General features: G+C 37.1%; 1 protein-coding gene across 7 annotated transcripts in view; it reads left to right on the top strand.

The window, feature by feature from the left end:
• Positions 1-13,891, top strand: part of HMGCLL1 (3-hydroxy-3-methylglutaryl-CoA lyase like 1) — a 199,049-nt gene that overhangs the window by 21,752 nt on the left and 163,406 nt on the right. The window contains exon 1 of one of the 7 annotated variants that reach the window (XM_077903588.1): positions 1,418-1,438. The exons of the other annotated variants lie outside the window; for them this stretch is intronic. The gene's annotated coding sequence lies outside the window, so the exon portion shown is untranslated. Of the gene's footprint in view, positions 1-1,417; positions 1,439-13,891 lie in introns of those variants that run through there. 7 annotated transcript variants of the gene reach the window in all.

The following is a 13,891-nucleotide window of genomic DNA, read 5'->3' on the forward strand; positions in this document are numbered from 1 at the left end:
AGAAAGTAACCTCATTCACCTGGCAAAGCTGATGGGAACCCTATGAGTAAGGTGCCAGGCTGATTTTTCCAAGGGGTTTTTATTAGCTTCATAGAGTCAATCTTAGTTCCTTAAAGCTATCTGGTCATATCTGAGTTTGTGCACATCATTCTCCAAATATGATATTCCAATCAAAGCTTTGGTGACATAGCCTACGTTTCAGATTGTGTCCTGTTACAAGATGAAGAGATTCTTACTGAACTTAGGCAAATAACTATATTGCCATGAAAATAAGAATACTCCCAGAGGGTTTTCAAATTCTGGAGGGATCAGGCAAGGAGAAAAAGATGTTTTGTCTTTGCTTATTAAGATATATTCTGCTAAATTGTTCTAAGTCACAGCTTAAGAGAACAGATTTTCTTATGTTTGGAAAACATGTGATTAAAGAACTGGTAATATTTTAAACAAAAAGTCATAAAAATTAAAATCTTCCTCATCAGTTCCTCAAGCCCATGTAACCAATTTGTGTTGATTTTGATCTTTTGTTAGCAGTGTTATGAAGCCATCAGTTTTCCCCCCATGGAGTTCTGTAATTGCTTACTTCAGTGGTATGATTTGAAATTTAACAAAACTGTATTTTAGAGTGCTTATCAGAATCCTTTCATAAATTTCTTTGAAGCTGAAACACTTTTGGAGAAATACTTCTGCAACAACATAAAAACAATAACCTTAAGTGACAAAGGCTTAAAAATGTCAATGGCTAAAGGTCAGATGAGAGTTCATTATAATGCAGTTGACAAGGAATTTGGTTATTTCTGTGACACACACAATATTTTAAGATAATCAGAATTACAAATGATAACATTGTAATGAGGATACACCAAATTTCTAGGAATGTTTTATAATTTCTGGAATACTTATAAATACCTACAAAGACAACATAAAAAAGACAGCTTACTATTACTATTCTTTTGACAATGGTTCCCATGTAATTTAATATATGAAGCTTAATTAGTTTAACATCTTTTTTTTTTTTTTTTTTTTCTTTAAGGGACAGGAACAACTCTTTCGAGACATTCCAGGGACCCTCTGAAAAATCTCAAAGTTGGTTCAAGGTCAAAGATATCGTTTAGAACTTGATTTTGGGGAAATTTGTCAAAAATTTCAAAAGATTTTAAAACAGTCAAAGGGGATCATACAGAGGTCACTGTGAAACCATACTTAGTTATCTATTTAGCCATAGTGACAAAGACTTCAAAGGCAAATACATAAAATAGTTTAAAAAAAAACCCTAAAACAAAATCCATAAAACTTTGCTTTTTTAATAGAGAAAACTCAGTTTTCTTGAGTAATCAAAGACTTGATAACAGAAAGCTATTTTTATAAGACAAATTGTCAAAATTTTTGTTTTCTAGGTATATTAAAGGTAAAGAAGATCCTTTTACACTGTCTTCTCAAGGTCAGTCCAGTAGTTCAAGAAACCTGTCTTCTTAGTAGATGAAAGAAAATTAAATTCCAGTTTTACATAAGTATACTGTTGATAATAAAGCTTATTTTAAATATACTTATAGTAACAATTCAATTTTAGCGGCTTGATTACATAGGTAAAATTTAAGTCCTTTTTAAAATTAATTTTGGCAGTACCATCCAGAGTTAGAAGATACCACACATCAACAATACACATATATAGACAGTCATGATCATAAAGACAAGCACAGACCTCATAGTTTCCATTCTAAAATTTTAACCATGGAATAGATATTTGTGCAGAAGGCACATAAGGCGACTTTTTTTTTTTCCCCCTAAGGTTCAAATAAACTTTTCTCTTTCTTTTGAAACATACCTTTCTGAAGTTGGCATTTTAAAGTAATGACCTAATTAAGAATTCCCAGGGAAGGTGAGGTAAAACATTTACATTTCAAAGGCACAGTGAAAGAATGCAAGTTCCTCTTAGAAGGACTCTTCCTCCCCTAAGGCCAGAATTTTTACAGTACTTAGAAGTCTTTTGAGATATATAGGGGAGGTTTTGGGATTAGTGAAAAAAGGATTAGTGGCCTGTGTGTTGTGCCTGGAGCTGCATTTCTGGTTTTTCAAAGATTTTTTAGATAAGGACAGTTGCTTTTAATTCCTCAAAGAACTGGGGAATATTCTGGATAATAAAGATTTGACCTATCCATCCACCTACATTGGAATGTTTTCCTTTTCCTCTGGACACATTAAGCTTAGAGCAGAAGGTCTAAAAAGAATACTAGGCTATGAATATCAGCTTCCAATGTGGCCAAGATTTCTAATCAGAGTTATTAAGTCCTTTCAAATATCTTGTCATATTTCAGCTGGGACAAATGGTAAATATTTCTGGTAGTACTAAACAACTCTGTGGACCCAAGAGGTGTCCTTAAGGAAGGTGCAGAAGATATCGTCACAAGATCTGGAATCATTCATAAGGATAACCAAAAGAAAGAACTGACAACCTGCATAGTCCAGCCAGATGGAAAGCCAACCCAGATTCTCAGGGCACAAAATAGGACAAACAAGAAGGCAATACCTACCTCTGAGACAGAAAGGATCAATAACCAATAGGTCTGGATTTGGAAAGGAAGAGATGTCCTATTTTATTTTCCTCTCTGGACTCTGGGCCGCATAGACAGAGATGCAAAAGAGCTGAATCTGGCAAGAATCTTTGCTTGTAGCTGGCTTCTGCCAGTTTTCCTAAGGTCCCCTCAGCAGATTCCAATATCTGCCAGAATTTGGCAAGATTTTTCATTAATTTTAATTTCCCTTAGCTATTTAAGTTAGCAATTTACCAGAAAATTCCTCAGAGTCTCGTCAACCCCAGGAGGTTAGGAAAGTCTGTATAAAACATTCAACAACTCTCCTTTCTGAATTCACAGTTCAGCCTTAGACCCATTCACTGTAGGGTGAAAACTTCCAGTACTGCTTCTATTAACCTCTGTACATTCACTTCTAGCTGATACATTTCCTTATTATTTGCAGGAGGGTCTGGGAATTTGCTGAGGAGACAAATGGGGTAGTTTTTAAAGAAGGGAAATTAACATCGGGTTAATGTGGACCCTCATTTTTATTATAAGTCTAATTTCTGTTCTTAAGAGCATCCCTAAGATTAGCCATTATAATCCTCTGTGTCCTCTTTTTAATTTGGTCTTTCCATACCTTTCCATAGGTATCAATAAGACAATTACTTAGGATGAGTACTCTTAAAATGTTTTTCTTTCAAATATAGCAAATTCAAAGGATCTATCATTTAGCCATTGAGGAGTAGGATCTTATAGTCTTAATAGTGACTCAAACCAATAAGCGTTTCTGCAAAAGCCATCCCAAATGAGAGTACAAAAGATGTAGCCCTCACAAAAGTCCAGAAAGTTCACTTCCAGGGTTAGTCTAAGAAAGCAAAAAACCTTTCTTGTCACACTGGTTAGAAAGGTATAGTGCAAGTGGTCTATAGTGTCTCATAAGAATATGAGTTGCCTCCAGTCATAGTCCTGCTAATCTGCGACCCTGGCCAGGTGCTTCTGGAATAGGACTTTGCCAGCACTAACAACACACTGAAGATTGAGATGACCAAGATCCTTTATGGACTGAGACCTTTTATGACAAACTCCCCCTGAGAGCTGGCACAATTGGACAAAGGGAATGCCACCTCACCCTGGACCCAGTCCAGCTCAAGTTGGACTAAGTCTTGTTTTTCTTATCAGATCCACATCCTATTTGGCTCTTCTGGTTTCACACTGATACGTATATCTTTTGGTTGGTGGAGACTAGCAAGAATATTCTCTGGTTTTAAAGCCAAGCTCTCAGGACATAAAACAAAATGACTATCTCTGGGAGAAAGGAATCAATAGAAAATAAGAATACTCATACCAAATTTTGGCAGAGTTATACCTAAGAAACTAGTTTAAACAGTATTTTTTCCTGGTAATCCAAATTTAAAAAAGGAAAAAGGACTCTCACTACTCTTGTTCCCATTAGATCCTGCAGGTAGAGACTGGGGAGACTGACATGGGAAGAATTCTTACCTCTGCTGGTGTTTGTCAAAAGTCCTAGGATCTCTCAGCTACAAAAGTCCCGGAGTGAACAGTGTCTAGCCTGCTGAAGGTCACTTGTAGGCACAGAAAAATTTTCATTCTCTTTCTAGGTATTTTTTTAGGGGGGGTGGATTTAGGAAGGATAGGACTGGTGTATTAATTAAACTGACCAGAGACAGATTAATAGGAGAAAAATGTAATTTCATTTCAAAGACACAAGAGGCTCAGAGACAGGCAATTAGGTTTATATGTCATCCTGAGACCAACAGAAGAGGGTAGGGGTCTGAAGTTTTAAAGGGAAGAAGGATAATTCACAGGAAGCTGGGAGTAACAAAAGGTTGGTAAACAAATGTTTGTCATGACATGCAGAGATAGTAGGATATAGATATTTGAATGAACAGGTCCTGCCAAGCTCTCTTCAGTTTACCATTCCTAGCTTATATTCTTCATAGTTAATCTCTGATAATAGCTTCCTTCTAGACCCAGGACCTCTATGTGAATTCTTAGAAGCAGTTAACAGGGAGGTAAAAAGCTCTGTCTTTAAGGGCCTTGATTGTCTTCCGCTCAAAATAATCTGTATTCTGCATTTTGGGGAAGCTTGTTCTGAACCCCTTCTAATGGTAGGAGATGGTTTATTTTTCCACAAAAGGCTCATATTTATCATTAAAAACAAAAATCGAGTTCATTTCTGAATAGGGTTGGTTCCATTACTAGGTGAAAGGTCTGGGAGTATTTGCCTACCCAAAATTTATTCTGGGTTATCTCAGGGTAAAGATGGAACATTGATAACCAAGATCATAGTCCTGACAGATTCCATGGTCAGGAATCTCACTTTTAGTGAGATTTCGAATGTTGGGATAGTTCTAGGATGGTGGATCCATTGCAAGATAGAAAATTTTTTAAAAAATCAAGAAGCAGGTTTGGAGGAAGTAGTGTTGAGGACAAGTCTTTTTTTCATTGCCAGTTCTGTTTATATAAATATAGGCACTGGAAAAGGCTCACTTTCTAGGACAGTCCAGGTATTGGGATTAAAGCATTCTTGATGGAATGGCTTTGCTTATTTGTGATTATTCTTGGTTATCATAGTAACATAGACTGAAAGTGATAGGGGCAGAGACAGGGATCTTACCTGTCACTATGAAAACTTTATTATGATAGGGGTAGAAGGGATATATAGTGAAATTAAGTCTGTATTCCTTCAAAGTAAATTAATGTAGGAAATTTAAGTGAGATGGTCAAGTAACTTATGATCCATAGTTGAGTACAATGAGGGTAAAAGGGAGTAATTTTAATTACCCTAGGACAACAGGTATAAACCAGGACCACTTCAAACAAAAAGGAATGTAATGGCTACCTTATATTTCAGAGTGTCTTATTGTAGTCATCCATGAATAACCCTTCAAGCTTTTTAACAGTCCTGACTTTAAGAAAATTTCATCCTCATATTCCACCTATTTCTGTTAATTCTTGTGTTAAATAAAAATTACAGAAACCCTGTTCTTTGTAAGGTCATCCTCTACCTATTACATTATAAAATTGACCCTTTTTACTTTTTTTTTTTTTGTCTGTTTAAATGAAGTCTGAAACAGAACTGAGTTTTCTGGGTAGGTTCTACCTGAATTCTGGAAAGGCAGGGTGTTTTAGATTGACCCCAGCAGGTTAAACTTTTGTCTAAGTATCCTGTTGCTCACTTGTTCAGCTTGAGAGTAAGACTCTGTGGAATGAATTAGGCGTAGTCTTAAGTACATGGAGCACATTTAAGTACTGTGTGCTTACCAGCTGTACTCTATTTAGGCAACATAATTTATTGAGTATTCCCCCTACTTCCCAATATATGGAGAACATTTAAGCAGGGCTAGATTTCGGCGTACATGGAATGAACAAATACACACATGATGTGATTTAAGAAGGATCAGAAATTCAGCCGCCACAGACCACCCCTCACTAGCCGGCTCACATTTCCAACATTAGAGACACCTCTGGGGTTTAAGATAGAGTGTCTCTAAAATGAAATTGGCCACCTGGAAAGGAAAGTGTAATAAAGCCGGTAGCAAACCTCATCAGTTGCATTCAGAGCCCCAAGGAAACAAAACATAAGTTTTAATTAGAATTAGGGCCAGGAAAAGTCAGTATGTTAGAAAGCAGAGACAGATGAGAAGTCAGAGAGAGAAGCAGTCTAGAAATTACTGAATGCAGGGCTGGGGTTGCTGTGGACAAGTGTCCTCAGGAAGCAGGAGGTACAGCCAGGTAACCTAATGGAGTTCTGCTCCAGCCTGGCTTGAGGTTTGAAGCTCCAGACAGGGCAGCACTGGAGTTCACAGTGAAGGTGGGAAGGAGTTAAATGAGGAAGCAGATTTTGAAAGACTGGGAATAAGTCTTTACCTAGGCGCCCTCTATACTGTCAAACCCTTTATTTTCCTTTATTACTTGTTTTTACTTTTTGCTCATTCTTCTCCACTTAACACAGGCCTTCTAGCTCTTCCTATAACAGTTAACACACCGGATACATTTCCCCCCAGTCAACTCAGAGAATGTGGCACAAGCTGTTAGAAGGTCCTTTCACAAGACCTCTGTATAACTTGGCTTTCAGTCCCATCACCTCCTTCTATTCTTTTCTCAAAGTACACCTTCTTAGGTAAACTTGCAACATGTCTCCTGTCCTCCAAATTCCTCTTCCATTTCCCTCATTGATTTCTTTGTAACACTCATATTTATTTATTTTATTTTATTTTTTGCTGTTGTCTGCAAACTCCATGAAGGAGTCTTTTGCCTCTTGTGTTCACTGCAGTATGTATGCCATGCTTTATCCGATGAATGGATAAAAGAAAGTCCAGCTTACTAGTCACAGAATCCTACAGAGCCCTTGGTAATTGATGCTGATAGCAATGATCACAATTCTTCTACTTTAATATAGGGGCCCCTCCCCCCAAAGATTCTGCATACCTGCATACTGGTAGGTGTTTAGACCCTCAGGGTCAAGACCGGATATATCTTGGTCTCTATCATAGCCACTAATACCAGTAGAAAATTTCAACTCTATCCCACCCTGCTCAGGAGAATCTGTACAACAGAAACATCTATATTCCTTTAGACCACAGGACATTCTAAGAATAGCAGTGGTCCAGATGTGTGACCTAACTTCGTTTAGTTGAAGCTTCTTTACCACATGCAACTTCTGTGTTTTTGAAAGCTTTCCTTAGACAGTTCATGTGCAAATAATGATTCCAGTTGTCATCCAAAGACTAGAAGAAAGCACTACATACAGTGAATTTTTGTTGGTTTTCTAAGTCATAATGAGTGTGAACACCCTTTATTATGTGACTAACTTGTATAAACTCTGATTTAATAAATCCTATCCATTTATTTATTCCATAAGTGTTTACTGAGCATGTTCCATGTGCCAGACTCAATTCAGAGAGCTGGGATACAGCAGTGAACTTAAATGAGTCCATACGCTCAAGGGACTCTTAGTCTAATGGGAAGAGACAGACAATAGATAATTAAATAGATATACACACAATATGCTAGGTGGTGATGAATCCTAGAAGAATAATAAAGATTAAGGGCAATAAGATGGTGAAGAAGACTTTAGTTGTTGTTGTTGTTTTTTCCCATATTGGCTTTATAAAGAATAGAGACATGAAAAAAAGAGGAAGTGAGTCACAGAGCTACATGGGGGGAAGAGCAGTCCAGCAGGGGAAGTGTTCAAGAGATTGCAAGGAATTCATTGTGGTTGGAGCAGGAGTGAAGGAGGAATGGTAGAGGAGCTCAGGAAAGTAATAAGGTACAACATCTTGGAGGCCTCAAAAGCCATGGTAAAAACTTTGAATTTTTCTCTAAGGGAAATGGGAAATCATGGAGGTTATTGAACCAGAGGAATTATGTGATTGGTTTTATGTTTTAAACGAGTTAGTACGGTTGCTGTCTTCCAGAGGGGGTGGCAAGAGTAGATGTGAAGAGGCAGCCTACAGTGCTCTTCCAGTAATCCAGGTGAGAGATGATTATTTCAAAGATAGAATATGGTTTGCTGACTGACCTGATAGAGGGCACATGAAGAAGAGAGGAATCAAGGATGAGTCCACGTGTAGGCTTTAGCTGTTACCTTAATCTATTGGGGTCACTATAATAGAATACTATAAATTGGGGGGCTTATACACAACTAATTTATTTCTCAGTTCTTGATAATGGGAGTTCCCAATATCAGGGGGATGGCTGATTCAGTGTCTGGCGAGAATTTACTTCCTTCTTGTGTCCTCACATGGTGGAAGTATAGTGAGAGCTCTTCAGGGTCTCTTTTATAAGGGCACTAATCTCATTCATGAGGTGTCCACTGTTATGACATAATCATCTCCCAGAAGCCCTGCCTCCAACTATTATCACATTGAGGATTGGGTTTCAACAGTCACATTGAGAATTTGTGAGGGCACACATGTTCAGTCTTACAGAAGCAGTTTAAAAAGAAAAATATGTCATTTACTGAGATGTGGAAGCTTTTAGGAGGACAGATTGTAGAGGAACAAAGAAGTCTCAGTTTTAGACATAACCACCCTTAGGGTCCTGCTCTGGACTCCATGCCTCAAAGGGTCACGTGCATTGGTTTAACTTTTTCGAAATTATCTAAGTCTCCTTCCACTGTTTTGAATGTTTCAGTATATTTTATTCTCTATATATTTTGAATATCGCAAATGATGAGATTTCTGAAAATTCTGATAAATTTTGCACTCAGGAAGCTTTTGTATTCCATTTCCTATAGTGGCAGTTATAATAATTAGTGTACTCTGAGAGTGATGACAAAATGAGTAACTGGGTTGCTTGAAAGCATTATGAGCCTATGCTCAAGAGTATGGGTCAGCTTCATTCTGACCCAATGACTCAATGCATCTGATGCTTCATTACACAAAAAGATCTACATTGTTCTTCTTGTTGTTGTCATTCTTCTTTTTTAAAAAAAATTTAGATCCTCCGTACCTTCCTTTGATGTTGAAAGGAAGAAAAAAATTAAAATCTAGCTTGTAGAGAGGATTATGGGCCTTTTTTTGTTACTCTTGCCTTGAGCATATGATGCCAATCAGAATTATTAATTATTTAATTTGCTTTTTAAATTCATATTTTTTTCCAGGAGGACATTTCCAACAAGTAAGTAACTGTGACTCCTATGTTCATTTAAGGCATTCTTCAGCCAGATTTTGAATATGAGCTCTTATTTACCCTCTTAATTGAGTGCCCTTCTGTTGCCTCTCAAAGGTTCAAACTGAGGTTGACATTGCCAAGTGGAACAGGATGGGTGGAGTCGATGGTGTCAGCACTGGAGGTGGATAAAATTGTTGGCAGGCTCCAGAATAGGATAATGTCTCCAAAGTGTTCTGAGCTCCTTGTTGAAAGACCTTGAATAATTTCCATGTATTATTTTGATTGTGGCTAGAATTACAGTAGCTCTGCTATTTACAATGATTCCTTTCATTGTAAATTTTAAACAAATTGGTATATTTTAAAGTGATAGTGGAATAATTTTAAGCTATTCTTTTAAAATATTCAAGTCTTTGTGTTAGTCTTAAAGGCACATGATAAACATTGATCAAGTATTAACTCTTCACTAAGTTAAATGCTTTATATTCATATTCAATCTTCACAATATACTTATAAGCCAAGGACTGCTTGGCTCAGAGGAGAGTCACATTCCCACTTTAAAAGGAGGGTAACGAGGAATAGTAATCAAATTATTTCCTCAAGTTTGTGCATCCAAATATGTAGTAGAGCTAGGTTTGTGCATCAAGTACCTGGTAGAGCCAGGTTTTTTGTCTCCAGAGTTTCACTACCACATAAGATGGCCCTTGCACTGTGCTTTTTAAAAGCCTCCTAGGATTTGCTTTAGTAGTAGTATTAGAAACAAAGGTACTAGAATAATGATTTATTTTAGGAAAGTTTTAACTAGGGTAAAACCACGAGAATTGATTTCTATATCCAAATGGCTTTCTTTGACCAATTTCTAGCATTAGCTACCCAGTTAGAATTAAGTGAATGAACAAAACATGACTGCGTGTGCCTTTTATTTGTCTAATGGCCATTATGTGTACAGTATGGAGCACGGCTTTCCCACAAATCTTCATAGCTGTTATGATCTTTGTTTTATTTCACGTGTTTTCTCAATGCTTTGCCAATGCTTTGTTTTATTATTTTTTAATCAAACTATTGTTGACACACATTATGTTAGTATCAGGTGTACAACCTAGTGATTCAACAAATCTATATACATTATGCTGTGCTCACCATAAGTGTAGCTCCCATCTGTCACCATACAACACTATTAACGATACCATTGACTATATTCCCTTTGCTGTACTTTTCCCTTTCACCTATTTGTTCCATAACTGGACGCCTGTAACATCCCACTTGCCTTCACCCATTTTGCCCATCCTCACACCTCCTTCCCCTCTGGCAACCATCAGTTTGTTCTCTGTATTTAGGAGTCTGTTTCTGCTTTTTGTCTGTTATTTAGATTCTGCATATGGGTGAAATTGCATAATATTTGCCTTTCTCTGACTTATTTCACTTAGCATAATATCCTCTAGGTCTATCCTTGTTGTTGCAAATGGTAAGATCTTCTCCTTTCTATGGCAGAGTTATATTTCTGTTTGTGTATGTGTGTACCACATCTTTATCCATTTGTCCACTGAGCGACACTTATGTTGCTTCCGTATCTTGGCCACTGTAAATGTTGCAGTAAACAGAAAGATGCTTATATCTCTTTGAGTTAATATTTTCATTTTCTTTGGGTAAATATCCTGCAGTATTACTGGCCCATGTGGTATTTCTGACTTTTTGAGGAGCCTTTATACTGTTCTTCACAGTGGCTGTGCCAGTTTACATTCCCACCAACAGTGCATGGGGGTTCCTTTTCTCCCTACATCCTTGCCATCACATGTTATCTTGACTTTTTCATTATAGTGCTTCTAACAGGTATAAGGGCATACCTCATTGTGGTTTCATTTGTGTTTCCCTGATGATAGTAATACTAAGCATCATTTCATGTATCTGTTGGCCATTGTCTGTTTTCTTTGGAAAAATGTCTATTCAGGTCCTCTGCCCATTTTTAATTGGATTATTACTACTTTTGGTGTTGAGGTTTATAAGTTCTATATTTATTTTGGATATTAACCTCTTATCTCTAAATATTAAGATACATAATAATATGAAAATTAATGAAAAGAAACTACTAATACGGAGCTGGGAGGCCAGAAGGGGTGGCACTCATGTTCTATCACTCCTTGTCAATTGCAAACACAACAAGACGAGATTTATCTTTGTAGATTGATACTAGTTTACTAGGCCAGCAGAAGAAAGCAAGGTTTTTCTCTTCTATCCCTCTCCTGAAACAGCCTGGCCAATGAGAGGCTATCACAGATCAGCCAGTGAAAAGCCACTGTACTTTGAACTCCTACTTTACACCAGTGGAGTTTTTGTTTATAACAGCCTCCCCAAATGTTCCTTTATAAAAGAATATTCCTCACCTTTGTTCTCCTGACTTGCCTATGGTTTTGTTCTTAGCCTGCTTGTCCCAAATTGCTTTTCTCTGCTATTTCTGAATAAACACTTTTTTTTTTTTTCTGGTAAAATAACTGGCAGTTTTATTTTATTTAAGGTTAACAGTAGTAAGAACACTAACACCATACTGAACATCACAAATAGATTTTGGCCTTGTCTGTTAGGTACAATCATTAGCAATAGATAACTGGAACTGGTATCTACATAGATAGCAGATACTAAAGTAGATAGCTACATTGAGAAGGCCTAGGAGCCCATACCTGGACTCAGTGTGAAAGACTGCCATGTTTTATTACTGTTTCCTGCCCTCTGTCTGAATTAGAGGAGTGGTAGTATGCTTGGCATTTTGGGTCAGTATATGCCCTATAGAGACAGGGTTGCTATTGTATTGATCAGACTTCTTGGCACTTTTAATTCTATACTGAATGTTAAGCACTTTTGTTTTGTTTTGTTGAGAGGTCTGAGTTAAAAAAAAATCAAAGTTCCATGAATTACTTCTATAATTTTTTAATATATTTGGAGTATCCTTTCATACTGTGAGAACTTCACTCATTGCTATAGTGGATCAATGTGATGTTCTGCAGAATGTCCAGATAGTTCAGGTCCCTTTAAATACATTAGGATACATGGTAGGAGAATTAGTATAGTCCTGAGAGAATTCTACAAATGTTTACTCTTATTTATCCCAAACAAGTGGGAGTTGTTTATGCTCTTCTATCAGGTATACAAAAGAGCACATCTGTCCAATCAATGGCTACCTACATGTACCTGAGGCAATGTTCATTTATTTTTGCAAATATATTACAACAGATACAGAAGTTACATTTGGGGTTGAGTTTGTAGAAGTCCATTGTCATCCTTCAAAATCTTATTATCCTTCTGGTTTTAGTAGAGGTGGTACTGGGGATTAAAGTGGGTTATGATGAGGCTATCACCACTGTATTCTTCCTATATTCTTTAAATATGTATTGGCAATAATCTCTGCCATTTCTCTCAGTTCACCCAGTGTACTTCTTTTATTTTCCCTTCTTTTCTTTCTTTTCTTTTCTTTTCTTTTCTTTTCTTTTCTTTTCTTTTCTTTTCTTTTCGTTTCTTTCTTTTCTTTTCTTTTCTTTTCTTTTCTTTTCTTTCTTTTCTTTTCTTTTCTTTTCTTTCTTTTCTCTTTTCTTTCCTTTTCCTTTTCCTTTTCTTTTCTTTTCTTTTACTATTTTGTTATTTCAGCTGAACAGGAAATGAGAAGAGTGGACAGTTTCAGAATCTCAGAAGCTTCCACTTGCCTTTCCCTGCTCTAGTAGTATTTATATTACAGGTCAAGTGACAAAAGTGTGGAAGCTATTAAAACTCCCAAATATGTCTATTTCAATTTATATATTCAGAGACTGGAAAATGGCCATAGAGGAAAAGGGTAAACAGGTTCTTGGAGGAATACTTGTGTGCAGAAATTTGGTACTTTTGACTTAGTACCTGTGAGAAGTGGAACAAGTAGGAGTAGGCAGAGGAGAGGTGTAACTGCAGTGTGACACCAAAGGTCTCCATCCCACCCAGGTCTCTGGGGCTGGTAAGGTCCTTTGGAGTTCCATTCACTGCCTTACATCAGAGGGAGTGGGCAGTTCCTGTATTAACCACTCATTGGATGATCAGAGATCTAACTATGGGTAAGGTGGCTTTCTTTAGTTGAGGCAGTCCCTGAAAAAAGGCTAAATGAAATGTCGTCAGGTGCCAGAACTGCAGCTTCTAGGATTGTCTTGGTCCTGAAAGGGATAGCTTATGAGCACACCAAAACATGCATTAATAATAGCAAAATTTCCAAAGACCTAGATTCTACCTAATTTCATTATCTCTGTCTCTTGTTCTGCCACATATAACACTCAACAATTCATCACTCACAGATACCAAAAAACTGTTAACATGTCATGAGATAAGAGACACCATAAGTCATTAGTGTTTTATTTTCAAAGAATTTTTGGTGTATTCTCAGGGATTTTGGTTTTTGCCAATCAGAAAATACATACTGGGGATCCCTGGGTGGCTCAGCAGTTTAGTGCCTGCCTTCGGCCCAGGGTGTGATCCTTGGGTCCTGGAGTCCCACATCAGGCTCCCTGCATGGAGCTTGCTTCTCCCTCTGCCTGTGTCTTTGCCTTTCTCTCTCTCTCTCTGTGTGTATCTAATAAATAAATAAATAATCTTTAAAAAAGAAAATACATATTACCTAGTAGAATATTTTGATAAAGGGGCTTCGTTAAGATCTGAAAAATTTTATTTAAAGTTTGAATGGATTCTCTAGTCTTCTTGTGCTTAATAAAGAGTATCATAAAGCTGAGAACTCA

The sequence above is a fragment of the Canis aureus genome, chromosome 7 (genome assembly GCF_053574225.1).
Source record: "Canis aureus isolate CA01 chromosome 7, VMU_Caureus_v.1.0, whole genome shotgun sequence".
Classification (NCBI taxonomy): Eukaryota; Metazoa; Chordata; class Mammalia; order Carnivora; family Canidae; genus Canis; species Canis aureus.